Source organism: Rattus norvegicus, chromosome 5, assembly GCF_036323735.1.
Source record: "Rattus norvegicus strain BN/NHsdMcwi chromosome 5, GRCr8, whole genome shotgun sequence".
NCBI classification, from domain to species: Eukaryota; Metazoa; Chordata; class Mammalia; order Rodentia; family Muridae; genus Rattus; species Rattus norvegicus.
In genome coordinates, this window is record NC_086023.1 from 35054971 (window position 1) to 35068029 (window position 13059).

Here is a 13059-nt window from a genome sequence, read left to right on the forward strand (position 1 = left end):
TTTGGGTTTGCTGGCTGTATATGGGATGGATCCCCAGGTGGGAGAGTTTGAGGATGGCCTTTTCTTCAGTCTATGCTCCATAATATGTCTCTACATTTCCTCTTGTGAGTATTTTTGTTCCCCTTTCTAAGGAGGACTGAAGCATCCACACTTGGGTCGTCTTTCTTCATGAGCCTCATGTGGTCTGTGAGTTGTATCTTGGGTATTCCAAGATTTTGGGCTAATATTCAGTTACCAGTGAGTGCATACCACATGTGGTTTTTTTGTGATTGGGTTACCACACTCAAGATATTTTCTAGTTCCATCCATTTACCTATGAATTCATGAAGTTGTTTTAATAACACAGTAGGACAACATTGTGTAAATGTATCACATTTTCTGTATCCATTCCTCTGTTGAAGGTCATCTGGGTTCTTTCCAGCTTCTGGCTATTATAAATAAGGCTACTATGAACATAGTGGTGAATGTGTCCTTGTTATATGTTGGAGCATCTTTTGGGTATATACCAATGAGTGATATAGCTGGGTCCTCAGGTAATACTATATCCAAATTTCTGAGGAGCTGCAAGATTGATTTCCAGAGTGGTTGTACCAGCTTGCAATCTCACAATCCCACAAACAGTGGAGGAGTGTTCAACTTTCTCCACATCTTTGCCAGCATCTCCTGTCACCTAAGTTTTTGATCTTAGCCATTCTGACTGGTATGAAGTGGAATCTCACGGTTGTTTTGATTTGCATTTCCCTGATGACTAAGGATGTTGGACATTTGTTTAGGTGCTTCTCACCCATTTGATATTCCTCGGTTGAGAACTCTTTGTTTAGCTCTGTACCCCATTTTTAAATAGTGTTACTTGGTTTTCTGGAGTCTAACTTTTTGAATTCTTTGTATATATTAGATATTAGCTATCTATCCAATGTAGGATTGGTTAAAAAAAAACTTTTCCTAATGTGTTGGTTGCTGTTTTGTCCTAATGAAAGTGTATTTTGCCTTACAGAAGGTTTGAAATTTTATAAGGTCCCATCTGTCCATTCTTGACCGTAGAGACTAAGCCATTGTTGTTCTGTTCAGGAAAATTTCCCCTCTACCCATATGTTTGAGGCGCTTTTCTACCTTTTTTCCTATTCGTTTCAGTGTATTGGATTTTATGTGGAGATCCTTTATTCACTTGGATTGAGCTCTGCACAGGCAATAAGTATGGACTGATTTCTTTCTTCAGAGACTTGAAGTTCTTGTCATACAATCTTTCACTGGCTTGATTAGTGTCACACCAAGGTTTTTTTTATTATTATTATTTGTGACTATAGGGGAGGGTGTCATTTTCCTAATTTCTTTATCAGCTCCTTTGTCCTTTGGCTGTTGATTTGTTTGGTTGAATTTTATATCTAATCAATTTGTTGAAGTTATTTGTCAGCTTCAGGAGTTCTCTGGTAGAATTTTTGAGCTCACTTAAGTATACTCTCATAACATCTGCAAGTAGTGATATTTTGATTTCCTTCTTTCCCATTTGAATCCCTTTGATCTTTATTTGTTGTTTATTGCTCTGGCTAGGAATTAGAGTACTATATTCAATAGTTAGGGAGAGAATGGGCAGCCTTATTTAGTCCCTGATTTTAGGGAGATTGATTTAAGTTTCTCTTCATTTAGTATGATGTTGGCTGCTAGTTTGCTATATATTGCTTTTACTATGTTTAGGAATGGGCCTTGAATTCCTGATCTTTCCAGGACTTTTACCAGGATAGGTTGTTGATTGTTGTCAAATGTTTTTTAGGATGTAATGAAATGATCATGTGGTTTTTCTCTTTGAGTTTGTTTATATAGTGGATTACATTGATGGATCTACTTATATTGTTCCATCCCTCCATCACTTGAATGAATCCTATTTGATCATGATCGGTGATCTTTTTGATGTGTTGTTGGAATAGGTTTGTAAGCCTTTTATTGAATATTTTTGCATTGATCTTCATGAGGAAAATTGGTCTAATATTCTCTTTCTTTGTAGCACTTTTGTGTGGTTTATTTATAAGCGCAATTGTGGCTTCACATAATGAATTGTGTAGTGTTCTTTCTGTTTCTATTTTGTGGAATAGTTTGGAGAGTGTTGGTCTTAAGTTTTCTATGAAGGTCTGATAGAATTCTCCATTACAACCATCTGCTCCTGGAACATTTTTGGGTGTGAGACGTTTGATGACTGCTTCTACTACTTTAGGGGTTATGAGACTTTTTAGATGGTTTTTATGATCCTGATTTAACTTTGGTACCTGGTATCTGTCTAGAAAATTGTCCATTTTGTTGGGAACAGGTGTGGCGACAGTCCCAAGATGGCGCCCGGGACTGCAGCTAAGTCTCATGACTAGCACCTGACTTCCTCACACACCTGATACTAGCCATGTCCATTGTGAGAGCTGCGCAGGCACAGCATGATGCAAGATAAGGCCATGTGACATGGACCTATGAACTAAGATTATGCAGACTGGACTGATGAGGTGGAGTTGAGGGAGGATATAAGGGAGTGTGCTTGGGGGCTGGGGAGATAGAAAAAAGAAAAGAAGGATTCCTGTTTGCATGCTGTAAGTTTCCTGAATTAACCACTTTGAGAAGAACACTGTGTCGTCGCTCTTTTCTTTGGATCGGAGACGGAAGCGACAAGTGGTGGCCCGTACGGGGACATTCGTTCAGAACTCACCACAGTCAGGGTGGCTAACCCATAAGTTCCCAGGTAAGTGGGATGAGCTAAGCTCTCGGGTTGATACTATAAGGTTCCCTGTTTTGGGAGAAGTTACACCAAGCATAATGGGGAACTCAACCTCCACTCAGACAGTTCACCAGGCCCTCAAGGATTTGTTGAAAGTGAAAGGAATTGGGCTAAGGAAAGACATAGTGGAGAATTTTTTAAAAGCAGTGGACCAAGTTGCTCCATGGTTTCCTGTAACAGGACACCTGACAATGCCCATTTGGGAAAAATTAGGGAAAGACTTGAAGTTTGCCGAGGAGCAGGGGGTTTTCCAAAAAGAGTAATGCCAGTATGGAAATTAGTGCAAAATTGCATAGGAGACGAGGAAAGATGTGGTGCAGAGCTAAAAAAGGGCAACGAGGCAATAAGTCAGATTAGAGAGGAATGCTCCCAAAAATCAGAGACCGAGGGAACGTCTAGTGAGGGAGATATGTCAGGAGAGGATCTGGGGAGCATTGCAGACAGCTTAGAGAAAGTAAAACTGAAGGTAGAGCCCATCAGCTCCGGGGCCGCCTCATCCACCGTACCATCTGGGCAGGGTAGAGGCAAGTAGTCTACACCCAGAAACCTGGAGGGAACTGCGAGCCCAGTGCTTCCCTGTATTTCAGGATGCGCAGGTCAATCACACACATGAGCCACTAGATTAGAAGATCGTCCAAAGACTGGCCGAAGGAGTTCGCGCATACGGTGTTACCGCTGCTTATGTAGTGGCACAGTTAGAATCCTTACATCGCTTTTGTATGACTCCTAGCAATTGGCAGAATCTGGCTCATGCCTGTCTGACATCAGGCCAGTATTTGAACTGGAAGGCATACTTTATTGAGTTTGTCGCCGAGCAGGCTGTGGTCAACACTTGTAACGGGCAGCAAGTTTGGGATCAAGATATGCTGTTAGGACAAGGGAGATTTATGGCAGGGAGCTCCCTTGCTCTGGATACATCCGAAGATATTCCCAGCCAAAACACTTGTTCATTATCCCACCTCAATGGCTCAGTTAGCCTTGCTTGGCATTCAGCAATGTATACAGTACTTTGGCATCCCACGAAAGGATTTGATAGTTCCCTATAATGTAAAGCAGGTGGAAGTGTTGTCAGCCTCAATAGATGATTGGTGTATTTTGAGGTGCAGTTTTCAGGGCAACTTTGATAATCACTTTCCAAAAGATCCAATCCTACAACTGCTTACAGCTCATCCTGTGATTTTTCCTCATATTACTTCAAAAAATCCTTTATCGGATGCTCTGCTTATCTTTACAGATGGCTCCAAGACAGGACAGGGAGCATATTTGGTGGCAGGGTCCTCACCAGTTACCATAGAATTTCCCCCTGCATCACCCCAAGTTATTGAGTTACAAATTGTGATTAAGGTGTTCGAATTATTTCCAGGTCCTTTAAATTTGATTTCTAATAGCCAATATGTTGTTAATATGTTACTCTGTTTGGAAGTGGTGGGCAAAGTTAATTTAAAATCTACCATTGGAGATTTAGTTGTTACCTTACGTGATTTAATTTTAGAGAGATCCTCACCCTTTTTTGTACAACACATTCGTGCTCATACCAGATTGCCTGGACTCCTGGCTGAGGGGAATGATATTGTAGTTAAAGCCTCTAGGGCATGCATGACCTTCTTCATTGCTTCACCTGTTACATTGGCCCGAGATTTTCATTCACATTTTCATGTTAACTCTAAGGCCTTGTCCTCCCGATTTAAAATTTCTCATGCAGAGGTGAGACATATTGTAAAAATGTGCCAAAAATGTACCCTGTTATTGCCTCAGATTGGGGTTGGGGTCAATCCATGTGGGTTGCACCCTCTACACCTATGGCAAATGTATGTTACCCAGTTTCCAGGACTTAGAAAGTTAAAATATCTTCATGTTTCCATCGATACAGCTTCTGGAGTTGTCTTTGCCTCTCTATATACAGGAGAGAAGGCACGTCATGTGATTGCCCTTTGCTTTGAAGCTTGGGGTGCCTGGGAGCAGCCTAAAGAATTGAAAACTGATAATGGGCCGGCCTATACTTCTCCTTCTTTTGTGTCCTTTTGTAAAATGATGGGTGTTCAATTGACTCATGGATTGCCCTACAATCCTCAGTGGCAGGGCATTATTGAACAAGCCCATCGCACCCTAAAGGAATACTTAATTAAACAAAAGGGGGGAATTGCCTCTTCTGGCTCCACCCCTAGGGAAAGATTAGCCATTGCCCTTTTTACCTTGAATTTTTTGAATGAGGACAAACATGGGCGGGTCGCAGCCTAGCATCACAGCAACCCAGATGCTTCTTCAAAAGGCATGGTCATGTGGAAGGACGTCCTAACTGGTACTTGGCAGGGCCCTGATCCAGTGTTGGTTTGGGCAAGAGGGTCTGTTTGTGTGTTTCCCCAGGATCATCGGCAGCCGCTGTGGGTCCCGGAGAGATTGACCAGAGCGGTCGAAGATGAACGGAAGTAGGATACTATGGATGTTCCTAGTGTTGCCAGTGCTTCCTGCGGTAATGGCTGAAGACCTACGCTTGGGGCTTTTATCCCTGTTTTCAAAGCCTCTGCCACTGATGCATTCAGCGCACTTCGCTAAAGCTACCCTTCCTAATCTGGGATGGGGATATAGCACCTATAAATGATTTGATGCGGCTTTAGTTAGAAGGATTGCTATGCTTTCAGTTGATCTCTAATATTTCTCAGAATAATGATTGCATTCAATTGTATAATCAGTCAGCAGCATGGTTTGATATGCCAATTAATATTACTACCAGAGCTAATGCCACATGGATTCAAGGAGTGTGGCCTGCCATGATTTCCAAAGGCAATGCTAGCATACCTTCTCAACCTAGATACTCTATGTCACCTCCATACCATTTGTGAATGTCAGTCGTGCTGCTCAGTTATCCCATATCACAGTATCTTACAGGAAATTGGTCTCAACATTTTGATGGACTAGTTCAGGAATTGAGACAATCCATCGTCCATATCAACTCCACCTGAGTGGACATGTCCTTAGCTGGAGGACTGGCTGATTGGATTGCTGCCGCTGCCTCACAGCTGAAAGAATGGGCTGGACTTGCTGGACTTGCCCTATGCCTGATTCTTACTAGCTTCCTGGCCTTTTGGTGCATGTGCCGTATACAGTTTCGTCAGCACAGAACTCAAGCCTTAATGATACAGGCTTTTGAAGCAGTGGAGATGGCACAGTCTCCTCAAGTGTGGCTTGGCATGCTAGAGAAATAGTCAATGATGGGTAAGACTCCCTGGGCATGTCACACCTAAGACAGGGATCAAACCTAAGCTGTTTGTCTCCCGATGACAGGTAAGGGGCATTGCTATAGGGGGCAACCTAAGACAGGCATTCTCTCTGCCAAAAACATAAAGAAGAGGGAGATGTGGGAAGTGGGTGTGGCAGCAGTCCCAAGATGGTGCCCAGGACTGCAGCTAAGTCTCATGACTAGCACCTGACTTCCTCACACACCTGATACTAGCCATGTCCATTGTGAGAGCTGCGCAGGCATAGCATGATGCAAGATCAGGCCATGTGACATGGACCTATGAACTGAGATTATGCAGACTGGACTGATGAGGTGGAGTTGAGGGAGGATATAAGGGAGTGTGCTTGGGGGCTGGGGAGAGAGAAAAAAGAAAAGAAGGCATCCTGCTTGTATGCTGTAAGATTTCTGAATAAACCACTTTGAGAAGAATGCTGTGTCGTCGCTCTTTTCTGTGGGTCGGACACGGAAGCGACACAATTTCATCCAGATTTTCCAGTTTTGTTGTGTATAGGCTTTTGTAGTAGGACCTGATGATTTTTTTCCCCTTGGTTTCTGTTGTTATGTCTCCCTTTTCATTTCTGATTTTGTTAATTTGGATACTGTCTCTTTGCCCTCTGGTTAGTCTGCCTAAGGTTTTTATCTATATTGTTGATTTTCTCAAAGAACCAGCTCCTGGTTTACTTGATTCTTTGTATAACTCATTCTGTTTCTACTTGGTTGATTTCAGTCTTGAGTTTGATTATTTCCTGCCATCTACTTTTGTTGGGGATATTTGCCTCTTTTTATTCTCGAGTTTTCAGATGTGCTATCAAGCTACTAGTGTGTGTGCTCTCCAGTTTCATTTTAGCGGTACTCAGAGCTATGAGTTTTCCTCTTATCACTGCTTTCATTGTATTCCAAAGGTTTGGATATGCTGTGCCTTCATTTTCATTAAATTTTAAAAAGTTTTTCTTTATTTAGTTCTTCCTTGACCAAGTTACCATTGAATAGACCATTGTTCATCTTCCATGTGTATGTAACCTGTCATTTTTATTGTTATTGAAGACCAGTCTTAGTCCCTGTGATCTCATAGGATGTATGGGATTATTTCAATCTTCTTGTATTTGTTGATGCCTGTTTTGTAGTCGATTATAGGGTCAATTTTGGAGAAGGTACCATGAGGTGCTGAGAAGAAGGTATATTCTTTTGTTTTAGGATGAAATGTTCTATAGACATTTATTAAATCCATTTGGTTCATAACTTTTAGTTTCACTGTGTCTCTGTTTAGTTTCTGTTTCCATGATCTGTCCATTGAAGAGAATAGGGTATTGAACTGTCCACTATTATTGTGTGAGATGATATATGTGTTTGGGCTTTAATAAAGTTTCCGTTTGAATGTGGGTGCTCTTGCATTTGGAAAATAGATATTCAGAATTGAGAATTCATCTTGGTGAATTTTTCTCTTGACAAAGTATGAAGTGTCCTTTTCATTACTTTTGATTGAAAGTCTATTGTATTTGACATTAGAATGGCTACTCAGAAAATATTTTCCGAGTCTTTTACTCTGGGTAAGTGTCCATCCTTGTCACTGAGGTGTGTTTCCTATATGCAGCAAAATGCTGGGATCTGTTTATGTATCTCATCTATTAGTCTATGTCTTTTCATTGGGTAATTGAGTCCGTTGATCTTGAGAGATAATAGGGACCAATGATGGCTGTTTCCTATTATTTTTGTTGTTAGAGGTGGAATTAGGATTTCGTGACTATATTCTTTTTGAACTGGTTGAAAGAAGACTACTTTCTTGCTTCTTCTAGGGTGCGGTATCCCTCCTTCTGTTAAAGTTTTTCACCTATTATCATTTATAAGGCTGGATTTGTGAAAAGCTATCGTGTAATTTGGTATTGTCATGTAATATCTTGGTTTCTTCCTCTATGATAATTGAGAGTTTTGCTTGTGTTGTCTTAGGGTCTGAATGACATAAGCCCAGTATCTTCTTTGTTGAGAAGTCTGGTATAATTCTAATAGGTCTGTCTGTATATGTTATGACCTTTTTTTCCTTACTGCTTTTAATATTCTTTCTTTGCTTTGTCCATTTTGTGTTTTAAATATTATGTGATGGGAGTAATTTCTTTTCTGGTCCAATATATTTGGAGTTCTATAGGCTTCCTGTATGTTTTTGGACATCTCTTTCTTTTGGTTTGGGAAGTTTTCTTCTATAATTTTGTTGAAGATATTTACTGGCCCTTTAATTTGTGAATCTTCAATCTGTTTTATACTTATTATCCTTAAGTTTTATCTTCTCATTGTGTCCTGGAATTCCTGTATGTTTTGGGGCTAGGAGCTTTTTGTGTTTTACATTATCTTTGATGGTTGTGTCAACATTTTCTATTATATCTTCTGTCACTGAGATTTTCTATCTCTTGTATGCTGTTGTGATGGTTGTGTCTCTGACTCCTGATCTCTTTCTTAGTTTTCCTGTCTCCAGTGTTGTCTCCCTGTGTGATTTCTTTATTATTTCTATTTCCATTTCTAATTCCTTGATGCTTTTGTTCAATTTCTTCACCTGTTTGGTTGTGTTTTCCTATAATTCTTTAAGGAATTTTTGTGTTTCCTCTTTAAGGATTTCTACCTTTTTACCAGTATTCTGTATTTCTTTAAGGGAGTTATTTATGGCCTTCTAAAAGTCCTCTATCGTCAACAAGAGATGTGAGTTTAAATTTGAATGTTGCTTGTGGTGATCTCACCTGTGCTCTCAGATGTTTCAGTACTCTTGGGAAACCAGCTCTCTCCTGGTGGGATCAAGTACTGGGATATCTAGTACTTGCTGTGGTGGGAGAACTGGGTTCTGATGGTGCAATGTGGCTTTGGTTTCTTTTGCTTAATTTATTGCACTTGTCTTTTGCCATTTGGTTATCTCTGGTGTTAGTTGGGTTTGCTGTTTCTAAGAATGGCTTGACCCTCCTGTAAGCCAGTGTGTCTGCATTCCTGAGAGACCAGCTCTCCTGGAGGGATTTGAGTACAGAGAACTGTGGCAAAGGGTCATTTCCATGTATAGCTGGAAACTGGTAGGATCCTGTCCCAGATTGCTTCTTCTCCTGAGGGCTCCAGTTGGGTTCCTCTGAGCAGATGTGGTGATCTCACCTGTGCTCTCATATGTTTCAGCTCTCTCCTGGTGCGATCAAGGTCCAGAGAGCTGTGGCACAGGGTTAGTTTCAGGAGCATTCCATAAATATCACTCTTAGGTGTGATATTTATATGTGATAATATCATGTATTATAATAATTAGTTCTAAGAAGCAGAAGCCAGATGGATACCAGAGATTTCCTGCCTAGCCAACTTTGTCTAATTAGTGAACTCTGTACCTAAATCTGTTTCGAAAAAAAGTTTCTGAAGAATGATCATCTAGACTAAACCCTGGCCTCTGCACATGCTCATATGTATGCATGTGAATCTATGCACATACAGCTTCCCCATGCCCTCAGATAAATCTTATACCTATTGAACAACATTGCATATTCTAGGATATTTAAACAGGATTAAGAAAATGTAGGTATGTGCAAAGAAACAAATAAAATTTAGACACGGCTCCTATTATCTGCATGTAACAGGACAGCTAAATGCAGGGGAAAAAAAACTTACCTCAGGTAAATGTCTGAACTCATGTTAAACCCACAAGAAGCACAGATAATCTTAGCCTCTGAAGGCCAACTACACCAACACAAGCCATGACTCATCTGTTTCTCCTGGAGCATTGGTCCTAGCCTAGAGGTAGAGATTATCAGTTTCCTATACCATGATTCTACATTACAGAGGGTTAGGTAATTGTATAGAAATATATAGCAGTGGGTCATAGGGAATCAGGGGTAACCACTTATTAACGAAGAATTTTTTTCTGTGCAGAGGAAAGTCACAGATGAAGAATGGAACAGAGACTGAAGGAAAGGCCATCCAGAGACTGCCCCACCTGGGGATCCGTCCATCTGAAGAAACCAAACTCCAGCCCAATTGGTGATGCCAAGAAGCACTTGCTGACAGGATCCTGGTATGGCTGTTCCCGGAGAGGTCCATCCAGCCTCTGACTAATGCAGATGCACATACTCATGCAAGCCATTGGACTGAGCCCAGGGACCCCAGTGGATGAGCTAGGGGAAAGACTGAAGGAGCTAAAGGAGATTGCAACCTTATAGGAAGAATAATATCAATTAACTAGACTACCCAGCACTCCCAGAAACTAAACCTCCAAACAGAGAGCATACATTGAGGGATCTATGGCTCCATTTACATATGTAGCAGAGGTTGGCCTTATTTGGCATCAATGGCAGGTGAGTCCCTTGTCCCTGTAGAGGCCTGATGCCTTAGCATAGGGGAATCTAGAGTTGTGAGGCACATGTGAGTGACTGGGTGGAGGAGCACTCTCATAGAGGCAAAGGGGAAGACAGATAATGGGGCTGTGGAATAGAAACCAGGAAGAGGGATATCATTTGAAATGTATATGTATTAAATAATTAATAAAAATAGGGGAAAATCACATACACACACTAAGAAAAAAGAAAGCTAGAGTGTTTTTGCTTCTCTGAATGTGTCCCTCTTTATGTTCTCCATGTTGCCGGAAATGAACTATCACTTTGAATAAAGAAGTTGTATTTAAAGGATATGGGATAAGTGACAACCATGTTCCATTTTTATGCAATGCTTTAGGCCAAGCAGTCTATAAATCAACCTGATTTGATGGTATGTAGTTATACTCTATTAATTTTCTATCACATGGCAACAATTTTGGTTATTAAATATCTTTAGGAGTGAAGATAAAGACTTCCATTAAGAACATGCTACCTTCTACAGTGAAGTATTATGAAATATATTCCTATTATGGCATTATTTGCTATCAGTTTGGATAATCCCTTCCATATATGTACAATATTAATGTAAACTTGCTTTATAATGTTTAGACCATTGTATACCTGAAATATCTAAGATCATGGGGGCTTATCATTAACATTTTTCTACTGACTCCATGATCAGTGATAATAGTTTATAGCTAAAAATCCACCAAAATGACTTGAAAATCATCAAATACCACAACTTAAAAGTCCCAGCCACAGCAGAAATAGTGGCTATTACACTGACAAATTATCCTGTATTCTGTATATTGTTCATTATTTTCTTCATCCACAATATTTTCAAATATCAGTGTGAGTAGTGTCTTATTTTGGCTAGTGGTTTCTTCAACAATGTCATAATGAACAAAAATGTATAAACTTGAAGTTAGAGAACAAGTATTCTCTTTGGGTTTTCAGTGATTTTTTTAAGAGAACTGTGATGGAGAATATCCTTCACTTATTTTGATGGTTCTGACAACAAAAAATACATGTCCCACTATTGAGCTAGTCCTGTGGCCTCCATAAGAAAACAACCTTTTAATAAGTATTCTATGTAAGATTTGAATTTTTAGTTCTGAAATGTAGCCTAAGTCTTGTTAATAATGTGAGGATACAGGTGATTAAAGCTATCAGGAATTCTAATCCAAAAAGAATTAAGTAGAATTTTGAGAACATATTCTGGAAGAAAAGACTAAGTATCTTAAGAATATTGGTCAGATATGGATGGGTAAATTGTTGGTTAACATAGTACTGAATTCCTTTTTGTAGTTTGTCTTCTTAGGCAGCTTACTTTCTGTCTGTCTTTCTTTCTTTCTCCCTCTCTTTCTTTCTTTCTCTTTCTTCTTTTCTTCCTTCCTTCCTTTCTTCCTTTCTTCCTTTCAAGTTACTTATTTTATTCTGATTAAAGTTTTTCTTTCCTTCTCTCCTCCTTGTCCTTCCTTTTCATTGCATCCCTCCCCAGTACATTCACATCTCCTCCCTTTCTCCTCAGGAAAGTAAGGTCACCCTTGTCTATCAACCAGTCTTGATATATCAACTTAGCATATTAAGTTGCAGTAAGATTAGGTACAGTATCTCCATTTGAGGATAAACTAAGCTGCTCAGGTAACTGAGAGATATCCAAAGGCAGGCAACAGAGTCTGAATGAGTCTGAAATTTGCTTAGTAAAAGAGAAGTATACGTTGAGAAGTATTAGTTGAATTTGTGATCCTTTTTAAAGTATTTGTTATCATCCTACACATATTAATCACACACACACACACACACACACACACACACACACACACACACACGCACACACACACACACACCAGGAGGAATCATTATATGATCCTGAAAATCAATAGAAATAGAGATTGGATTGGCTTACTTATAATCATGTTCTCAAGGCCCATATATTCACATGTCTGAATTAAGTTTGTGTTACTTTTATATGCTTAAATGCCTTATAGATATAAGTATACCATTAAACAATGAAATTATAAAGTACCTTCAATTTTTACCTTGTACAGGGATTAGCTCTGAAAGAGGCATTAAGGGGTAATCAGTTGCTATATTTCCATGATTGTCTTGATATTTTCATAGGAGAGCTTATTCTCTCTCTCTCTCTCTCTCTCTCTCTCTCTCTCTCTCTTTCTCTCTCTGGATGTGTTTGTGTGTATGCTTACATCGCTGTGTGGAGTCATGTGTATATGCACATGTACACATAAAATATAATGATGTAGAAGCAACTGCATTTGTTAATAGTTTCTGAGTAGCATAACAGGAAAGACATTGTAAAGATCCTTGAAGGATTACTCTTTCACTGTTTCCCAAGTTGACATTCAGCAGGTGCTTTAGCCTTTTATCACACAGCTCTCTCCATTATCTTATTAGAGACAAACCCTGACAGCTCTAAGACCTTCCTTCACATTTCTGACTTCTTTTTCTTTCTCATCAACATTTCTGTAGGCAGTTCAAACATCCAAACATCTTATTTGAAGAATGGCATCAATTCATCCATACCTTCCACTCAAAACACAGCAATAGCTTCTGAAGCAGATAAGTAGTTGCTGTACTCCTCATCCCTTGATTAAACTTCTTCAGCGTTTCTCTATCACGAAGATCTTTATTTCCCTTTATTTTTGGCTTATCTTTTGCACTACAGGAATTAACACGTACTTCTAGAGTCTAATCTATATGAAACTTTCTTCTGCCATGCTCTTAACTAT